At 33.3% G+C, this 15,957-nt stretch overlaps 1 protein-coding gene across 2 annotated transcripts in view; it reads right to left on the minus strand.

The window, feature by feature from the left end:
* The window catches only part of SLIT2 (slit guidance ligand 2), a 380,046-nt gene that overhangs the window by 103,988 nt on the left and 260,101 nt on the right, over window positions 1-15,957 (minus strand). The gene's annotated exons all lie outside the window — the stretch shown is intronic.

Genomic DNA, 15,957 nt, shown 5'->3' on the forward strand with positions numbered 1-15,957 from the left:
TTTACACTAAATATCACATCATCCATGCTTTCCTATATCATTAAAATTTTTGGAAGACATTATTTTTAATGTTTTCATGACAATTCAATTGTCAAAATGGGCCATATTTCCGTAATCATTCCTTATTGTTAGCCGTTGAAGTTAATAATAATTTCACATCAATATTAATAACATTGTCTAGTTATTTTAAGGTGACTAGAGCACAGCCTCCTTTTGAAGCTTTCCTTTACTTTCTTAGGTATGGTTAATTGTATCTTTCTCTCTGCTCAAGGGCATTTTCTTCTAAACTCCTCTGCTCTTATCTGACTGCATTCTATTTATTTTTCACACATCCCTCCTCCACCAGGTTGTTGGCCCCTAAGGGGCAGATTTACCCTAGAAGACAAGAAATAAATCTCATGAAGCAAATATGAATTTCCTTCATATGGATTATTTATCTAGGTCTTAAGAAAGGGTTACTTTTTTCAAAAGCTCTAAGTATATAGCAAAGGATATTTTAATCATTTCACTGTTACATTATTGATTAGAACATTATGAATTGATGGTTTAGAGACACATTTTTTTTGGCTGTGATCCATTCTTGTAGTTGGATTTTAAGAAGTTTAAAATGTAATCGATGAAAATATAGTAAAAACAAGCTATAGATGGAATACTCTTGATTAAAGGATTTTCTTCAAATCCAGGCCAATGAAACATCATTTCATTTTGTTAAAGATTTTCTCAAAATAATATAATGCGATGATGAGAAAAAATAAAAATTCTTAGTGTCTAGCAGGTTTCTTTCAACAGTCATGCAAAACTAGATCATACAATTACTTTTCGTAAATATAATTTCAGTTTCTTGAAACTGAAATAAAATAAGGAATAAGGAAAATAAGGAATCAGCAATTATTCATTCATTCATTCAATCTGCAAATATTTAATGACGGCCCTGTTCAACATATTGTATTACATAACTGGAATTTAATGGTGATCAAAAGCAGATATGTTTATACCCTCATGGACGTTTTATTGATAAAGCATCCAGTTTTACAGTTACATTTCCAACTAATTTGTTCAATATAAGTTTTTTTAAAAATGAGATATTCAGTACTGAGACTTCCGAAATGTCAATAACGTTAACTTACAAATGTGGCCAAACTAATTCTATCGCTTAATATAATTAAAAAGCTTCTTTAGAAATTTTAAAATTCATTTATTATTTTAAAGTCTCAGAACCTAGAATACTTATAATGATCACAAATTGTTCTAATGGCATTTAAATATATTTTATTGTAACTTAGTTTGTGTTGAATCTGCAGTTAATTTCATTGATAACTATTCCTGCTAAAGCAAACAAAACAAAAAGATATAATAAGTGGGCCATCTATTTTTTAGAAAATGCATGCTCAAAAAGTTACAAAACAAAGAGAATTCATGATGAAAACATATTTAATTTTATATGCAAAAATAACTCAAACATAATATAGTAATACTGCAGGTATTATTCCTTATTGCAATGTCCCGTGACTTAATCTTCATATGGCAAACCATATCATTTACAACATATGCAACAGAAAGCTGAACAATGACATGTACAATGGATTTGCTTGCTTTTCTTTATCTATTTACTTCCAACCTTGTTCCAAAAAAAGAGTATTTGAAACGAAGCTTATATGGTTATTTACACTGGCTCAGCAGCTAATTGGTTTTTATGGCACTGTCTAGCAGTCCATTAAGGCACAACATAATTGCTTCCTTCATTCAAAGAGACAGATTCTCATGCAGGGAAATATTCTACCACTGATAGATGTCAAACCATAAATTTTAAAAAGTTTAAAAATGTCCATTTTCTTGTTTTCACTGGACAAACAATAAACTAATGTGTACTTCCTGTAAACTTTTAGGTCCCTAGGATAAATAATTTCTGTGTTTCATTACAAGAACCTCGTAATATATTTGACAAACTACAAACAACACACATCTCAAATGTTGCCCTTCCTCCTAAAACAAGAGGGGGGACTATTAAAACCAGGTTATAAAAAATAAGGAGGAAAAATATTAGAGTTTTCAGGTGAAGGTTAAGAAAAAAGGAAGGGTAAGCTGGGACAAAGTGAGAGAGTGGCATTGACATATATACACTACCAAATGTAAAATAGAGAGCTAATGGGAAGCAGCCGCATAGCACAGGGAGATCAGCTCGGTGCTTTGTGACCACCTAGAGGGGTGGGATAGGGAGGGTGGGAGGGAGATGCAAGAGGGAGGGGATATGGGGACATATGTATATGTATAGCTGATTCACTTTGTTATACAGCAGAAACTAACACATCATTGTAAAGCAATTATACTCCAATAAAGATGTTAAAAAAATTATATACCTAATAACACAGCTTCAAAATATAAGAAGCAAACACTGGAAAAAAGTATAAGAAACAGACATCCACAATCATAAAAACAAACAAACAAACAAACAAACAAAAAAAAACATTCCAGGGTTACTAAAAGAGATAGTGTAATGGCTGAGATATATTTGCTTGCTGTAGATAAAATCCACCATAATTAAGAGCCTTCCAAATGCTAGCCCTTCATAAAAAAAAAAAAAAATTCAATATTTTAAATTTCAAAGTAAAAATAGATTTAGAAAACTGAATAAGAGAGGGAGAAAATTTTATAAACCCCATATGATAAAGGAAGACTTTTTCATATAAAAGGAGCCAGAACCTTTTTCTACACAGAATGTATGTGAACAATTCCAAAACATTTCATCGCTGTGTGTACGTATATCTCAAAGCAATCTGCTGTTACACTTCATCAAAACAAGAAGGAAATTTTAGTTAGAAGTTCAATTTTAGTTAGAAGACAGTTTTCTTATTGTTCCAATCAAAAAATTCACAATTATGTTTAACCAATAAAAAGAACTCTTTCCTCCCACTCCCATATATCTTTTTCTCTTGTTCTCTACTGCTTTTTAAAAAAGAAACACATGTCTTCACACTTTTAGAGTTCCTAAAGAATGAACAGCTACCAATATACATCACTTTTCTGGTGCCTATTTCAAAGATGGTAGAAAACGGGAAATTATCAGTAAATCTCTCTGCTGTAATACTGTGGACACTTAAAACCTGGAAATTATGTGCAGGTATAGCTGGGCTCTGTGGCATATAAATACTTTACCATGGTTATCAATTAGCAGATCTTACATCAGGAAACTATACAACATACAGTGTAATTGGGCAATTAAAAATTCCAACTAGTTCTGAAGACATTTACACTATATTAAACAACATTAGTTTATTTTAAATGACACTTTCAACTCACTAGCTTTCAATACTCAGGCATTAGTTTCAATATTTTTCAAATTAAATTATCTTGATAAACTATAAAAAATAACATCCACATGCCAAAGCTGAAATAGCTCTCCCAAGAGGTATTTATGTTTTGTATATGTACAGACATAAAGATAAAAAGTGGAGTTTAGTGATTAAAAGTATGAGCTTTATACAGACTTGGATTAAATTCAGAATCTGCCACTGATTATCTCTGCGGACCTTGCAGAAGTTACTGTTTGTTTCTCTGTGTCTCAGTTTCTCTTTCTGAAAAATGAGAAACTAAAACCTACTATAAATGTTTTGGTAAAAATTATGAGATGTAAAAAAGCATATATGGTATGTTTTTTCCTGCTCAAAAAACAGTGGAAAAAATTAAAATGAGGATATATATGTAACATATAACATATGGCATTATATAACATAATGTCTGTAGCATGTATTAGTCACACATATACACACAGATTATAGAAAGGAATAAATCTGAAACATGACTTGATCTCTAATGTGAAATAAACATTTATGCTTCCAAAACACATTTTAAAACAAATTAGCAAAACAGTTTTGCAGATAACTCCCAACTGTATATTAAACACATACACTCAAGCATCATTCACATACATGGAGGCTGAAAAAAAAATACAAATGGTTGCTATTTCCATGATCAGCATGATTAAAATAGAGCACTTACTCTAATTTGAAAACTGAGAAACTCAAAAAAAGTTTTTACACCACCAGTAAAGTATGAGTTTGCATTGATTGTTTCTGTAACATACAGCCCAGATGCTGATTATACATGGCAATAAAACTGACAGTTCTTTGCATTTTCCCCATCTGCTTTTAACATAAATGGCAAAAACAGCTGCCAAAGAATAGAACAGATTTAATGGGGTGAAGGCTGGAGCTGCAGAATGACTTTGGTTTTTGAGTCATGGACTGCTGAGTGTAGCCAAATATTCTCATCATAGGTAACACCAGGCCTGCATTTGTAAAGGAGGAAGCAGCGATATTACTTTGACATCAGGGATCCTCCTGCCTATTACATAATAATTCTAAAGTAAGTACTTTATATTTTTGGAATGTTACTTCTAACTTGAGCAGTAAATGCATGCCATTGAAATCCTTCAGATGTCTCTACATAAAATGACCCAAGATTATCTTAGACTACAATATTATTGCTGTTATGTAATTGCGATTTCCAGAACTTTTTAAGTTTAACAAATATTTTTAACAGCTGAGTGAATATTGGCCTCTAGAGGGACATACTTTGCATACAGCTAGCGTTTCTGCCTTAAGACTCTGTCCATCCTAATTGATTATCAGCGATCCCTATGTTGGGATGACTTGTTCCTGAAAATTGCCCATTTCCTTAATCTTATTTTATTTCTTGTGATCTCATTCTGGGTACATTTCCCTCAGTGCAAATTCAATTGATGTTTTCATAATAAAAATAATTCTTTTTCCATTTGGTCTTTAAGCATTTAAAGCAAAACAAAAATGTGTGTGTGAGTTCCTATTGACCTCATATTTCAGGCAATGACCTTCTGAATGAGTGTTAAAATTTTTATGTATATATTTATATGGACACACTCAAATGCAAAAAAAAAGTACATTCAACACACAGAATCACATAATTTAGATGTAGAGGGAAAAATGGGCTAAGACACATGGCTCGCCTATTTCAGAGGGACAGAGTACGGATTCATAATGTCAGTAACACTCAGTTTTCATAATTTTTCTTTTGCAATCCAAGAAAGACAAATGGAAGTTTTGTTGCTTTGCTTTTCATTATAACTAAAACCTCTTGGACGCTTAATATGAGTTAGGCACTGAGCTAAGTCCCGCATTTGGTAATAATTTTAGTTTTAACAACATTGTGCAAATTACCTTTATACATCATTTGTTTAACAGTATTACTCAGTGAATAGATAGCAACTAGCCTTCTCCCCGATGTCTGCACTGTTATTGTTCAAGTCATCCGTCATTTTTACCCTAAAGTTCAGATAACACTGTGATTGCTAGTAGAATCTGAACCAAACAAATTTTCAACCTACTCTTTCTGGCTGATTTTACAACCATAAATCAATAACTTAATTCTTTAAAAAAGTGACAATTTCATTCACCTGAGAATGAATACTACTTTGTGCCCCAGCTGTCTTCATTTCTATGTTAAAGTCTACACAGGTCTTATTTACATCTGATGGGTCTCCATTTCTTTCCTGTAGAAGTTTTTAGTGATTCAGCCACAACAGCACTTGGGTCATTTCTTGGAATAACTTCTCACTACTCTCTGCTGCTAAGCCTGTCTTTATCATGCCTTATGTAACTGTTTGTATCACAAGTGGATTCTCTACTCCATGTTAGAGTGATTTTTCTAACTAACAAATCAAATCATACTACTACACGGCTCAAAATTTCCCCTTGTATCCTATTAACTTCAGGACAGTGATTCTTCAAGATTAGGCTTGTACTTTATGTTCTAACAACTAAAACCGTTTTAATTTCTCAAAGACACATGACTCTTTCACTTTTCTCGGACTTCGCACATGCTCTTTCCACTGTCTAGAAAGCCCACAATTTCTCTGCCTGCAAAACACATCCTCATACCCGAAGATTCTTTTAGTCTCCCAGGGAAATCAAGATATTCCTTTCTCTGTGCATATGTATTTCTCCATGCATATGTATTTTATTACTTATCATATAGCTTTTAAAATTTCTGTGTGTGTAAAGCTTCAATTCTCTGCATTGTAAACATTTTGAAAGCTGGAACTGTGACCTCTCATCCATAATGCCTGATGCAAAGTAGGCACTCAAAAATATTTGTTGACTATGTAGTACATGAAAAAAATGTTACTTTTCCACATGCCGTTCTCTGCTGCAGTAATGTTCTTCAGACTCCTTGGGATTTTTAAGAGAAACCAGTTGGAGCATCTGCTTTGCCTTACCACTCTAGTCATTTTAAGATTTCTTTTTCACCAAGTTATTTATAATTTTACCATACTTATTTTCACATCTTAACTAATATTACAAAAGTTTGATTCATTCTTCTATACGTTTCTCTTATGAAAGGCACTGTGGTTTTCTTCTGAAATGATCAAACAACAACAGAGCATATAAAGGGTGTGTGTGTATACGTATATATAACATACACACTGTAGATATAAATTTTTGTGAAATTAGGTACAAATAAGAAAAAAATCAATATATTGAAAAGGCAACCAAGAGAATGGGAGAAAATATTTGCAAATCATATATCTGATAGAGGGTTAATATCCTAAATATGTAGAGAATTCATACAACTCAATAGCAAAAAAGCACATCATCAAAATAATAAATGAAAAAAGGAACTAAATAGACATTTTTCCAAAGAAAACATGCAAATCAGGAGTAGGTACATGAAGAGGTGCTCGACATCACTAATCATCAGAGAAATGCAAATGAAGAACACAATGAGATATCACCTCACACCAATCAGGATGGTTATTATCAAAAAAGATAAGAGATAACAAATGCTGGCAAATACGTGGAGAAAAGGGACTCTTTATACACTGTTGGCAGGAATGTAAATTGGTACAACCATTATGGAAAACAGTATGTGGTTCCCATAAAACTGATATTGAACTACCATATGCTCTAGCAGTCCCACTCCTGGGTTTATAGCTGAAGGAACTGAAATCACTATCTTGAAGAGATATCTGAAACTCCATGTTTACTGCAGCTTTATTCACAATAGTCAAGATATGGAAACAACCTAAATGTCCTACAACAGATGAATGGATAAAGAAATTGTGGTATATATACAATGGAATATTATACAGCCATAAAAGTAAGGAAATCCTGTCATTTGTGACAACATGGATGAACCTGGAAGGCATATGCTAAGTGAAATAAGCCAAACAGGTAAATACAAATACTGTACGTTATCATTTACATGCAGAATCCAAAAAAAAAAAAAAATCTGATTTCATAAAAACAGAATAGAATAGTGGTCGCAGAGGCTGGTGGCTGGGAAGATGAAGGTCAAAAGGTATAAATTTTTAGTTATAAGAAGAATAAGTTCTGAGGGTCAAATGTACAGCACAGTGACTACAGTTAATAATATATTTCAAATATTATATACTTGAAAATTGTGGAGAGTAGAACTTAAGCATTCTTACCACACACAAAAAAAGAGTTAACTATTTGAGGTGATGAATGTGTTAATTATCTTGATCTTGGTAATCATTTCACAATGAATAAGTATATCAAATCATCATGTTGTACCCTTTAAATATATACAAATGTATTTGGCAATTATTCCTCAGTAAAATTGGAAAAAAGGAAGTAAATTGAGGGAAATAGGAGCAAATAATTCTTTTCATGAACCCACACTCTTAATAAAAATGAATTCTCTTTACAAAGATGATTATTCTACTATTTCATTCAATAGGAATTAAAGATTGTTCAAGATATGCATATAAAATTGAGAATTTTGCCAAAATAAAGATGAAAACACTCCAATGATTATTAGTGAACTCAATAATGGTCTATGGAACTACAGGTTTAGTTTAGTTTTAAGTGTATTTTACCTAATTTATCTTATACTATTTTGCTGTGGAACTATCAAAATTGCTGTAGGGATTACACTAAGCATGGCTACTGATGACTAAGAATTAAGTAAGATGTTTGTTGTGAGGAAACTCAGTGGTGATCTTAGTTTGTATACTGAACAATGAATTGGCTTTCTGCATTCTGTAGGAAGCTAAATTATTATGTCTTTTTCTAAGCTCCTAACTTATGATGAAATCATGATATGAAAACTTCAGAGATATTTTATCAATATTGTCTAAATAGTAAAGTCAAGGTAATTTACATGTGCTATAAAAATGAGTCAAACTGTATGTTATATTTATTTTTAAAATTTATTTTCAAAATTTGGGCATAATTAAAAGAAAATGAACCAATTACACAGCATGACAGCTGTGCTATTAGCTGAGACATTCCTGAGTGCATGTTAAATAGTCAAAAAGTCACGCTTGATATCATGAGTACCTGTAACTTTCCTAATAAGCTAGTATAGAATAGGCTATTTAAAAACACGTTGATCAAATCTAATTTACATATCCCTACCAACAGAAACTTTGAAATATGCAGATTCAAAATTTGGCAAGTATTATTTAATAGAAATAAGGATGCAAAATTTTGGAAGGGGCAAATGCAGAAACAGCATGCAAAAGGGTTAAACACAGGAAGAGTGCCTAAACAGAAATGGAAGACAAAGATATATTTTTAAAATTATATTCAGTATCATAAATGCAGTTTGTAATCAGGGCATTCAAGAATCATTCTTACTTTCATTTCTTTATAATTATGCATGCAAATGATCCAGAGGAAACAAAAGGGAAAAAAAATGTACTCCTAACTTCATATCCAACCTCTAATATTGTGAATCTCTTTGAAATAGGCTTCTTTACTACTAGCAGAGTAAAAGCAGTCCAATAAGTTTATACAACAAAGTGAGTTCCCTTTCCATTTTACCTATTTGAATAGCACATCCAAAACAAATACTATAACTTCTGAAAATTTGCAATACATCTTAGAAAACAGAGACAGCCCTCATAAGACCCGGCCTAAGAACTTTGCTACCATACTTTCCTGAAATTTGAACACTTCCTTACCCTCTCTCAGACAAATAAAAGGAATAATTGTATGGCTCACAGCTTTGGAGCCCTGAAAAATGCAACCAAGATTAAAAGCAATAAGACCTAAGAGTGAACAAGACATACTAAATTGTTCAACCTATGTTTTTACTAACTGTTCTCCGTGATTTATGGAATTTCTGTATAATGGTTTGGACAGGTGCTATGCCACAGAAAATCTATACCTGGATTGAAGAGAACTAAATGTCTACTTTACAGCAATCTATCACACCACATTCAAAGTATTACACCTCAAGACAAGATTTAAGAAATTAATTCTGAGGATTTGATATACAGAGAATCAATTTGCTATTAATGATTTTGTTGCCATGGGTCAGGCCTTGTATAGACTTGCCTAAGGCATTCCATATGTATGAAAACAAGGTACCCAACCAGCAGAGTTCAAAGCAGCAAAGTGCTGGAAAGATTCCAGGGCAGCAACAACTTCTTTCTTCTAAACCTAATTTTACTTGATATTACACATTCTATTTCCCCCCATCTATCTTCATTAGTCCATACTCCTTTGTCACATTTTCTTTTACTATGAAGAATGGAGGCTTGGAGGCTCTCCTGATTGTATGTCCCAGACCACCCCCCCCCCCCACCCCAGTACTGTTCTTCTCCCCGCCCACACTGTGCTAAGTTTTGGGACAAAAATGGCAAGGAAAAAAGACATGATCCTGCCCTCATTAAGCTTGCAGTCTAATAGGGTAGTTTGACATTAACCAGAATATCAAATTAAGCTGTGATAACTTCTATGTAGACAAAATCTAGGGAGATATGAAATTACTTAATAGAGACTAGGAAAGAAGACAACAGTTGTAGATATAAAGTAATACGAAACAGTTCTTAGTTTTGTAAACATTTCTATACCTTCATGCCTTGCCTTTCTCTATGCTCCTTCTATGTTCCCTTCACATGTGAGTTTCTTAAAGTGTCCTGTTTTTCTGATATCTGCCTCTCTTGATTTTTTTCAATCATCCCTTTTATAATATCCCAACAAGCTAAGCCACATCTATCTTTCTTTTGCAGCTGGATGGAGGATGGAACACGGGCTTTGGAGTCAAATAAATCTAAGACTGAGGCCAGTTTAGTCACTTCACAATTGAAGAATTGTTTTTTTTACAAGATTTCTTAAATTTTTTGAGCCTGGTCTTTTTTTAAATAGCAAAATGAAGTTGTCAACTTTTGAGGGATTTGAGGTAAACGTTCATAGGCTTTGTTACAGAGAAAATATGACCTTAGAGAAAGATGTCTAAGACGTCTGTAAAAAGATTGAATTAATTATTATATCTAAAGAAGGAGGGTACCTATTAGATACTGGCTTGGTCAACCTAGAGCAGAAAAAAGTTGCTCTCAGATGCATGTAGAGAGTAGAATCCAAGCCAGGACAGGAAACAGGGAATTTAACAAAGGAATTTTTAGTTAGCCCATTTTAGCTCATTTCATTAAGCATTCTATTCATAACTTTTTTTTCATTAAAACTTCTCTTATTGATTTTATGCTTAAAAAGCATCATTTCATTTTTCTACAGGGAGAGAATGGACTGCTCCTTCAGATTTTTTTTTTTAATCGTGCTTGATATAACTCCAACCTTTCAGAGATAAATCTGCTTTAAATGTTTAATTTTTACATTATCCATTCAGGTACTAGATTTGTGCCAGGTACTAGATTTGTTGCTGGGTGTTCAGTGGTGATTAGAACAGAAGCAGTTCCTGTCTTCATAGAGCTGCTTTAGTAGTGAAGACAAACACACAACACAAATATATATATATACACACACACACACACACATATATATATAAAACATATACATGTTTTATATATATGTGTATATACATTAAACAAACACACACACACACATATATATATACATATATGTATATATAGTTACAAAATGTAATAATTAAGTGCAGTCAAAATCAGATTCCTAGTATGCAAATGGGAGGACAGATCCTGGACCATGGTAAAATCACCAGGATAAGGAGGCCTCTTGGAGAAATAAAACCAACCTTTATCTAACATATGCCTCTGCATTAGTTTTCCTATTTTATTTAAATTGCACAAATACACCCATCAAAGGTCAATGAGAAGATCAAATGTTACAATATGTGTATAGTATCCAACACTGCAGGCATTAGATAAATGCTAGTCTCTTTTCTATTCCTTCTTCTCCAATTATTTCAATTCTGACTTTAAAGGAATATTTCCCTTCTATATCTTAACAAATAATTATCTGAGCAAATACCACAAGTGTGAAGTTATAGTTGCAGGCACAGATCAGATAAAAGGAAAGGGTGAGGCAAGTTTTTCTACCCAGATTTACCGGCAGTTGATCACTGCTACGTATCATACATACATACTTTCTTTTTGTCACAATATGAGATAGTTACAGGAATAAAGACACACTAAACAGTAGGAAGTCAACTCAACACTACTGAATGAAATGTCTGATAATTTGCAATAAAGAAATTCTACTGATAATTTACTGGTAAAATCCAATTTTAAAACATTATATGAAAAATATGAAGGGAGTTTATAATGTTCAGTTCATCATGTATTAAAAATATAGAATGTATAAAAATTTTTAAAGATGTTGCTTAACTTTATTTCTACATTTTATGAATCTTACTGATTCTTTAATAAAAAAATAAAAGAGTAATAAAAGAAGTGAGTCACTAAGCTAGTAAGTTGTGCCACTATAATGAATGGTAATGGGTGTATTTTGTTGGAGTTGAAGATCAATATGATTTATTAGCAGATGCTCTACTGATAAAGCTGATAATATAATAATCAGAGAAGTAAAATTCACCTAGAGCTTCACATATGTTTTCATCTCTACTTATGGATTTATTATAGCTTTACCTGATAAACCACCACCTCAACACAGACAAACTCATTGGGACATATTAATTAGTCTAACTTTTATGCTACTAAATTCCACCATCATACAAAATCTATAGAGCATACAAAATGTAAGAAAAGCTCTATTACAAAAAATAAAATAGACTACATGAGATAAACCATTTGAAATGTTTCATATTCCTTTCAGTCTGCTATGTCTACAACTCACTCCTCTTTTGTCAACCAGCAACAGCATTTTTGTCTCCTTTTCTATCATCAGGATTTGATCAATCCCCTCCTGGGCCCAGAACAATCTTGCTTCCACATATATCTTATCTAACTCTCACACTCTCATGTCTCTCTAAACCTATTCTTCCTCTCTGACTTTCTAATGACTGCAGGTTTCTGCACCTTAAAATAAACTCGTCTGTCCTTTATCACTGCAATTGTCTTCTTTAAAAAATCCTTTCTCAGCTAAACTCTTCAAACTACTCCATATCTGCTCTCTCCAATATTCATCACCTCTGACCTTTCTTAACACTCTGAAGAGCGACTTACTTACCTATCACTCTATCTTGAACCCTTCAAGAACAATATGCTGGTCAAATTCAAAGACCTGTTCTCAGATCTCCTCTTGGTTCATCGCCCGGAGTTATCTGACTCTGAGGATCATTTTTCCTAGAAGCTCCTTCCTCCCTTACCTATTGTGGCCCTCTGCTGTTTTTGTTTAGTTCCCTCGGGTTTCTCTTCTCTTTTTCTCCTTTCCATTGGCCATTTGATGGCGTTAAAAATCTACTCATTTTTTTTTTATATTAATTACTCCAAAATCTTTGCCTCAAATCCTGTCTCGCTCCAAATTATCTGTATAGTCTGTATTATTTTAGTGTCTCTAAATATCTTATTGGAACTTCAGTATCTCACAAATTTTGCTCACCATCATCTTCCTTCCTAGTTTTGGTCCTGCTCCTCAGCTTCTTATATACAATGCCATAACCACCATCTCCCCAGCCCTCATACTTGAAATTTTGGCATCATCTTTGAGTTCTTTTTCTCATCTCATCAAAGGCCAAATCCTATTAATTCTGCTTTTGTATTAGCTATCATACTGCTCCCACATCATCATTCCTACTATTACTTACTAGCTCCTGCTCTCATGACATCGCCCCTCGATCAACATAATAGTCTCCTAAGAAGCCTTAAGCCTGGTTTTCTCTCCTTTTGCCAAACCACTGGTGCACAGGTGTCAGATTAATTCTTCTTAGAGATTCAAACTCCTGTGTTCAAATGCATTCCAAAGAAAGATTTAGATCCTTATCAAAGTCCTCCATGAATTAGCTCCAACCTACCTTTCCAACTTTGTTTCCTTAACTCTCTCAGGTACCAAATACCAATCAAATTGAGTTTCTGTTTGGCAGTATCCTGGATTTCCATTCTTATTGCCTATGCTCATAAGGTTCATTACTTCTGAAAGCTCTTTTCTCATCTTTGCAGTTCCATTCACTAATTATCCTTCAAGGCCTACCGCACACGTTACCTCCTACATGAAGGCTTGAGATCGAGGTATCATTCAATGATTACTATCGTCTAAGCACATGAAGCTCTACATGTGTTAATTCTTTCACTACAAACTGATGACAGTTAGTTCAGATGAGGAGATAATCCCATAGAGGATAAGTAACTTGCATATGGTCTCACAGTTAGTAAATGATAGGTAGACCTCAAGTTCTAACTAAAGCTTTCTGACTCTAGTTAACTACTGTAACCTGTTCTCCACTTTACACCCTCTGTAATAAATACCTTGAACTTAGATTTAGGTCTTTAATCCATTTTGAGTTTATTTTTGTGTCTGGTGTTAGGGAGTGTTCTAATTTCATTCTTTTACATGTAGCTGTCCAGTTTTCCCAGCACCACCTATTGAAGAGACCGTCTTTTCTCCATTGTATATTCTTGCCTCCTTTGTCATAGGTTAGGAGACGATAGGTGCATGGGTTTATCTCTGGGCTTTCTATCCTGTTCCATTGATCTATATTTCTGTTTTTGTGCCAGTACCATACTGTCTTGGTTACTGTAGCTTTGTAGTATAGTCTGAAGTCAGGGAGCCAGACACCTCCAGCTCTGTTTTTCTTTCTCAAGACTGCTTTGGCTATTCAGGGTCTTTTGTGTTTCCATAAAAATTGTAAAGTTTTTTGTTCTAATTCTGTAAAAAATGCCATTGGTAATTTGATAGGCAAAGCAGAAATAGAGTCACCAATGTAGAGAACAAACTTACGGTTACCAAGGGGGAAAAGGGGAGGTGGGACTAAGTGGGAGATTGGGATTGACATATATACACTATTATGTATAAAATAGGTAACTAATGAGAACCTACTGTTTAGCACAGGGAACCCTACTCAATGATCTGTGGTGACCTAAATGGGAAGGAAATCTAAAAAAGAGTGGATATATATATATACGTATAACTGATTCACTTTGCTGTACAGCAGAAACTAACACAACATTGTAAAGCAGCTATACACCAATACAAATTAATGAAAAAAATAAAAACCTTGAACTTTATATTTTCCTCTCTAACAATGTGTATTACTTTGTACCTCATTTTATAGCTTTTAACTTGCATGTCACTTGATGGAGATCTGTGGAGAATTCATGCTGCCTTTATGTAATAATAAGTGTTTACTTAATAAATGCTTGTGCCTGGAGAGATGGATATACTATTTCTCTGTGTGAACAGTTACTATGTCTTTCTACTATCTACTACATCATATATTACATCTTCTAAGATGAGAGGACTTATGTAATCTGTGGCTTTAGAATTAGATGGAGATGTCGTTTTTGAAGCATTATTTTCCATGATCTCAACATGCACCTCTTACTCTAATTAGGCTCAACTGTGCAATCCCTAAAACAAAATGCTCACTGCCACCTCTGCCCTTTGTCCCCAATGTTTCTCTTTCGCAGAATGTCTCTTGCCTCTTCCCAAGCCATATATTGTTCTTCTTTCAAGGTTCAGCTAAAAAATACAAATGTCTTTTATGGCCAAGGTAGTGTTTCATAATTAAAAATTTGATGAGAATAATATTATTATGTGCATACATATAATCTTTGTCTGTGTCAAGCACTGCATCTCTCTAAGTACACTTTTAAGCACATATTAAATACTTTAAAATAATGTTAGTGGGTCTTATGAATTAAGATTATTCTCATATAAGATAAATTCGGGCAGTTAACAGTCGAAAAAAATAATGAATAGTTCTTGAAAATAACAATGTTTTTTGGTGCCTACTATGAAGGCCTATCAAAAGAAGTTGGTCCTATTCTATTATTTCAACCAAATATGTCCCAAAATATTTATTTAATTCAAATTTAGAATTAACTTCTAAAACAATATATGGCAGGCTGGGTAGTTAAGAGGTGCTTTCTTAGTTAATAGATATTAAGGTAAAGATTTTTCCTAATGCTTACTTCCCAAGATGGTAAAAGTAGTCCACTTTACATCTTCTGTGACCTTGTTTTAGCCACATGACTTATATTTGGCAAGGACACAGAAATGAATCCAGCAGCTGCATACAAAATAGGTAAGAAATATTTTGTTGAGAGAATTTAATTTTTGATGGAGGTAGCCATTGGCTCAAATAAGCTAAAATGCTCACTAATTTAAAAATCTTATACAGTTTGACTTGACAATATTGCCTTTTTTATCCTTTGTGGTGGACTATACAACAGTTCAAACAAAACAGTGAAACTGTTTTAAAACGTGTTGCCTTGAGAAGGCAGACATCATCTAGTTATCTTGTTTCTATGATTTATTACCCCAGCTGGGTTTTTCTTTTATTTTCCACCACTCCAAGCTAGAAATGGGCAGAAGCAGATCTCCAGAACCAATTGGATAAATGAGGTACTCATACTCTTATTTTTCCTAAAGAGCCTAATAACACCTTCTGAAGAAAAAGGAAAGTATTATTGTTCCTTGAAATGCATTCCTTTTAATTCCACCTGTGTTGAAAAAAAAAAGAAAGAAAAATCCTAGCCACTTCAACAAGATATTTAATTAAACAGAGTAAAGGTCAATACAATTCTGAAAGGAACATTTGTCTAAGCTAATGGATCAGACTGGTCTTTGATAAACCCAG

The sequence above is a fragment of the Balaenoptera borealis genome, assembly GCF_965194805.1.
Source record: "Balaenoptera borealis genome assembly, chromosome: 4".
NCBI lineage: Eukaryota > Metazoa > Chordata > Mammalia > Artiodactyla > Balaenopteridae > Balaenoptera > Balaenoptera borealis.